The sequence below is a fragment of the Sminthopsis crassicaudata genome, chromosome 3, assembly GCF_048593235.1.
Source record: "Sminthopsis crassicaudata isolate SCR6 chromosome 3, ASM4859323v1, whole genome shotgun sequence".
In the NCBI taxonomy this organism is placed as follows: domain Eukaryota; kingdom Metazoa; phylum Chordata; class Mammalia; order Dasyuromorphia; family Dasyuridae; genus Sminthopsis; species Sminthopsis crassicaudata.
This window is the reverse complement of record NC_133619.1, coordinates 562,676,877-562,683,127: the sequence shown is the minus strand read 5'-3', so window position 1 is coordinate 562,683,127 and position 6,251 is coordinate 562,676,877. Positions and strand designations below refer to the sequence as shown.

Below are 6,251 nucleotides of genomic sequence, written 5' to 3'. Positions count from 1 at the left end.
CAATTTGTGCTGTTTATGGTGTGTGTGTGTTTGTTGGGGGAAGCAAAAGAAGTAAAGGAGGAGAAATTAATAAATTGACTAAAAATCTTTAGCAAGCATATATTTACACATACATGTATGCATGTAAACATGCATTTATGCAATAGTTATATATGCATATATATGCATCTATTATCATAATTTGTGATAACCTAGTGCTGCATTTATGGTGTGTGTGTTTGTTGGGGGAAGAAAAAGAAGTAAAGTAGGAGCAATTAATAAATTAACAAAGTGACTAAAAAAACTTTAGCAATCATATATTTACACATACATGTATGCATGTAAACATGCATTTATGCAATAGTTATATATGCATGTATACATTAATATATGCAGATATAGAAATATAATTTCACACATATACATATAGTGTATATATATATATATATATATATATATATATATATATATATATATATATATATATAATGAAGTAGTTCTACCTTTAGAAGAAAATAGTGTATTGTCCTTCCAAACATAGTTTAGCCCTCAGTCAAAAATTTTAATTATATATTAAAATATTGGAGGGGCCAATGTCTATAGGATTCAATCACTCTATAGATACACCTAGGACCCAACTAAAGATTGGAAGAAGATCCTTTGACTCTAAAATCAGTGTTTTGTCTCTCCGGGAAGAATGAACCTCTAATGACAATGTCTATAAGAAATTCCACCTGTTCTTCAGGTATTAATTCATTTTTTCCATTACTACTCAAGAATTAAGTCGTTTTCAGAGCCATTCAGACTTTACACAGACTCTAGAGTTTCTGGGACCAAACTAAGCGCAACATGGCAGATGGCTTTTTTGTTTTGTTTGATTGGTTAGTTTGTCAGTTGGCTCGGGAGCTTTTATTTGTATTCAGGTGCTTCGCTTTGCCAGCGCCCATAGACACATTTCTGTAACACTCTCTGAGTGGCTGAGAGAAAATTCAGTGACTTGTGAGATGTGTCCCCCATACCCAGCGTTTGTCAGAGACGGATCTGACGCACTCCTGACTCCAGGGCTGGCACAAAATCACGGCGCTGGCCATCGCAGAACACCACGCTGGTATAATACAGAGTTCGTCTGAATGTATCTCAAACCCCTAAAATTAAACGTCCTTTAAAGAGGGTGGGGAACGTGTAGAATATACTGGAAAAAGTTAGACGAAATTCTTCATTGAGAAGCCCTTTCTCTCTCAAAATCACTAAGTTCCTACTTCCTCAAATGTAAGGAAATTAAAAGGAACCTGTTAAAATAGAGACATTTAGAGTGACAAAAGAGAAGATTCTTCCAGATCTAGAGGATAAACCCCCTCGCCTTCTCCCTCGGTTCCGAAGCCTGAGGGTCTTCTTCCTACGAAGCCGAGCTCCCCGCAGTCACAGGGGCCCTGACACCGCCCCCTTCCGGGGGCATCTTCCTGGTTCGTTTTTCCTCTTTCTCTGACCACGAACTCCCCGGAGCCACCTCGGCTGCTCAGGGCTGCAGCCCCCTGACTTTTGTGTAGAGCGGGAAGCGGACCCCAAGCTCGGGACCCAGCGCAAACTGTTTGCAGAATCCTTAGAGAATGTGGAAGAAGGAGAGATAGTTGATGCGCTCTGCAGAGAGTCCCAGATAGGGGATAAGCACCGAAGGACTTAGAGCTATATTTCTGACCTTGAACTATTTAGGATGCAGAATCTTCAGTGCTCACCTCAGGAGAGGCGATAGGCTTACGCATGCGCGCGACCAGAGGCTTGAAACTAATTGCCACAGAATTCGCTGTAGATTTGCGCATGCACGTTCAAGTGTGTACATTTCTTACAATCTTTGTCACTCTCTTAAAGAATATCAGCAGCGGCGTGTTGAAATTGGGGAAGGAATCCGCGCAATGTGGCTAATTAGGGTATTTTATGGGGCCCAGGGAGAGGAAGAACCAGTTTCTAAGTACTAAAAATGCACGTTTACAGGCTACACTCCGGCCCTAAACAAGCCAAATTGGGGGTGAGGAAGCAGTGTGGCCTAGATTGTAACCGAACCCACGCAATCCGCAATGTATAATCACTCTGAAACTTCCCTTTTTAACCCTGCTTTAGCCTTCATCCAATGGTGAAAGGCGAAGAATGACAATTGCTTGATTGTTCAGGTTGAGAAAGCAAATTAATTAAGGAGGAAATAAAGCTAATTAGCACCGGCGAGGAAACAGTAGGGTGGAGCCAACTGCACGCCACTGTGCGTAGAAGCCCCAGTGGCCTAATGGATAAGGCATTGGCCTCCTAAGCCAGGGATTGTGGGTTCAAGTCCCATCTGGGGTGAACTATTTTTGAGTAGAATAAAAAGTGTCCAAGTTTGAACTGTCTTCACTTGCTACAATAAACAATTAATTACCCCAAAACTAAAGGTTTAAAAAATAAGGAATCCCTTAAAAATTAGGGGATTTCTGATAAGGCTGCAAGTCCCTTACATTCTGAAATCATATACAAAATAATGACATAATGTTAGCCTGGTAGCCCACAATCACAGCAAGAATTTGCGATGATCAGCTATGAAAGACTCAGCTCTTCTCAGTAGTTCAGTGACTCAAAGCAATCTCAAATTGGACAGAAAATGGCATCTACCTCCAGAAAAAGAACTAAGGAGACTGATCGTAAATCAACACATGCTAAGTCACTTCTTTTTTCTGTTTTTGTTTCTTAACTCTTCCATGGTTTTTCCCTTTTGCTCTGATTTTTTTCTCCCAACACTTTATTGGAACCAAATATCTACTCTTCAAAACATGAAATACTTTCACTCTTCCTTCTACATATATGAGTAATAAATAAAATATTTTTAATGGTCCACTTGTTTTTTTAAAATTAATTTTATTATTATAATTTTTGACATTACATATGCATGGGTAATAAAATATTTTTTTTAAAAATAAAAAGGAAAAGAATCAGTGCTTCGTCATCTCCTACATGATTCTAGTGCCTTTCCTCTGTTAATTATTGCCTATTTATCCTGTGTATAATTTGTCTTACATATCGGTTTGCTCGTTGTCTCTCCCATTTAAAATGTGAGCTCTAACCCTAAATGCGCGCGCGCTCCTCGAAGGCTGTCCTTTGCTTTTCAATATATCTCTAGTGCTTAGTACAGTACCTGGAACATGGTAGACACTGGATGGTTTACTCACTGACTGGAGATTCATAGAATCTGAATGGGAAAAAATCTCGAATCCATCCAGTTCTGCTCCTGATCAAGTAGACTGAAATAGACCTAAAAAAGAACCAACTTTTACATGAAAAAGGCTAAAAGGAAGAAAACTTACTACCCTTCTCTTACACACTGAAACTGAGGTTTTATTAATCTTTTTGAGTTTTTTTTTTTAATCTTTTTCATAACTGTAGCCATAAATCTATAAGATTACATAAACAGGTCTTTTTCAAGCTTAAATCTTTTTCGTAAATCTTTTTTGAGTTTTCTCAATTATATTTTCTCATTGTGTTTTTAAAAACAACCCACCCCAGATGGGACTTGAACCCACAATCCCTGGCTTAGGAGGCCAATGCCTTATCCATTAGGCCACTGGGGCTTACGTTGTTTTGAACTCTGTTACTATTCGATTCGGTTCTATTCTCCCTTTGTTTTTTTTTTTTTTTGTTTGTTTGTTTGTTTGTTTGTTTGTTTGTTTTGGTTCTAGCTAGTTCAATTTTCTATGTACTATAGGATTCAAAAATAATGACTCTTTATCTAATCCTATTTCCTCCTTTTATAATTTAACAAACTCAATTCCAATAGAAGAATTTTTCCAAGACCCCAAAAGTAAGTAGCAGAGTCGATCTAGGGGGAGAAGAAGAAGGAGAAGAAAAAAAAAAAAAAGAAAAAGAAAAAAAAACCCTTGTTTTGTGATCCATGTAGACTGTAGTAAACCTTCCAACACGAGCGCCCCAGTGGCCTAATGGATAAGGCACTGGCCTCCTAAGCCAGGGATTGTGGGTTCGAGTCCCACCTGGGGTAATAAATTTTGAAGTCTCTGTAACCACTAAAACAGCGCAAGGGAAGTGTATCAAAGCGGTCTTATCTACCGTATTCGGTTTACTCCCTTGTAAAATAACGTAAGAACTTGCCCAAGTCTGCTCCTAAATAGGATTTCGTAATTCAGCGAATTACAAATGGATGCAAAGGCACGGAGCGCCCGGATCTCTGTTCCCTCCGTTTCTTGAATTTTGTAATTTTTATTTTTTTCTTATTCTGAGTTTAATAAACATTCGATAAAAATGGACATTTCCGCATAAAAAAATGAGGATTAATTATGACGCCGCAAATCTCACGTCCAGTTTGTGTGTGTGTTCTTTTAAGTATGTAATGAATTCAGCACATTGGCTTCAAAACTGTGCTGCCTGGCTCTGTCTCCCTCTGATTTTTTTTTTTTAAAGCTTCAATGAGATGTCTGAAATGGCGGATCGCGAGCTTGGAGCCAGCGTGTCCCCGCGGCTTTCCAAGGAGTTGAACCGAGTGCAGCGGCTCTCCTACAGCTCTGAATGGGGGACGTAGCTCCGGATCACTGAAGAGAAAATTCTAGAGGTTTAAAATCTAATTAGAACTATCCAAGATGCTCGGAGAAACTGGGTTCTTTAGAAGAGGCGAAAGGGGGTAACAAAGTCGGATTAAAGATAGAAGCGAAAAATACTGTCCTCTTTTATTGTCCTGACTCAGTTTCCCTAAAAATCCTGACTCACTCCTGCTCGTTTTCTAACATCTCGATGGGAAGCCTCCAAAATGTAATGCCGGAAAAACTGAGCAAGACAGAGATTAGAGAGTATTTAATAATTTATTAATGGGAGAGATTTACTGGGACCAATGGATCCATGTTTGGTCTCAGGGCTGAATGAGATTATCCTCTCCAAGAATCCAGCCAACAGAGTTCTCAATGACATATATACATATATGTACATACAAACACATACATATATGTGTACATATATGTACACACATATATACATACATATATATATATACATATAAAATATGGCTCAGACACAGGTGAGCCTCCGGAGAGGGGGATGACATAATCAGGGGGAGACACCCCGGACCAGGGGAGAGGCATCTTGATCAAATAGTATCTGACATTCCAATAGCTTGGGAATGGAGAGACGCATTCTGATTTTTTTTATCCTTATCAAGTATTCTGATAAGGGGGAGGTTGTGCAGAACTGAGAAGCAGGGAAATTGAGTCAAGTTAATTAGGGAAACCGAGCCTGGACAATAAAAGAGAACTGTGGCACAACAGTTGCATTTATCACATTCACATCAGTAGGTTTAGTGTTCCTTGCTTTCTCTTTCTGTGCTAGAGTTGGAAGTAAAAACTTCAGAGCTTAAATTGGAAATCTCGATTTCTGAAAGAATTAACTACATAAAAAAAAACCTGTCTCTTGAAATTGATGAGCAGCTATTTTGAAACTATAACCTAAATAATCACTAGATACACTTCTTTAAACCCAACATTTTAATACTTTAATACTTAGAAGAAACCTCCAACCACTTTCAAAAAGACCACTTCCCATACAAGACAATTATAAGGCAATACTTCCTGTGCTAATAAGATGAGGTTCTCAGGTTTGTTACATTTGTTAATTAGACAGAAGATATTTCCTAGTTACTGTATATAAGTAAGATACATTACTATTCTTCTACTTGCCTGTTCTAATGCATCTAATTCTTTGTGAGTAAGCTATACGTTGTACACTAACAAAGTTTAGGCTTCATTCATTATTCTATAAAATGTAAATAAAATGAGGAAGAATCTCATAATGTTTTTTTTTTTTAATTTAAAGAAACAACATTAATCCTTTCTCTTAAAAAAATTATCACTTGCCTCTCTCACTTCCACTCATTTAAAAAAGAAAAACAAACAAAAGTTTCTCTTTTGTATCAAATTAGACCAAACCTACATATTGGCCATCACAAAAAGGTCTGTCTCATTCTTCATCAAAGAGATCTGACTTCTGTCCATCACCTCTCTGTCAGGAAAACATGCTTCATGGTACATTTTATCCAATTCTAATTAGACATTGTGTTAATCAGAATTCTTAAATTTTTACAATTCATTTTCAAAATTCTGTAATCATTGTATAAAATCAGGGCTTCTTAAACTTTTCCCACTCATGGCTCCTTTTCTTCTGACAAATTTTTAGATGTCCTGGCTATATAGGTATACGGAATAGGTAGGCAAATCACATACTATAATAATAACAATAAATCAAAAATTCAAGAC

The 6,251-nt window shown here is 37.7% G+C and overlaps 3 non-coding genes across 3 annotated transcripts; 2 read left to right on the top strand and 1 right to left on the bottom strand.

Moving 5' to 3' along the window:
* Nucleotides 1-2,240: 2,240 nt before the first annotated feature.
* On the top strand, nt 2,241-2,313 carry TRNAR-CCU (transfer RNA arginine (anticodon CCU)). The gene has a single exon. It is a non-coding gene; the product is annotated as a tRNA-Arg (tRNA).
* Nucleotides 2,314-3,496: 1,183 nt separating this feature from the next.
* Nucleotides 3,497-3,569, bottom strand: TRNAR-CCU (transfer RNA arginine (anticodon CCU)). Its single transcript has one exon. It is a non-coding gene; the product is annotated as a tRNA-Arg (tRNA).
* Nucleotides 3,570-3,921: 352 nt separating this feature from the next.
* TRNAR-CCU (transfer RNA arginine (anticodon CCU)) lies at nt 3,922-3,994 on the top strand. Its single transcript has one exon. It is a non-coding gene; the product is annotated as a tRNA-Arg (tRNA).
* The last annotated feature ends 2,257 nt before the right edge of the window (nt 3,995-6,251 follow it).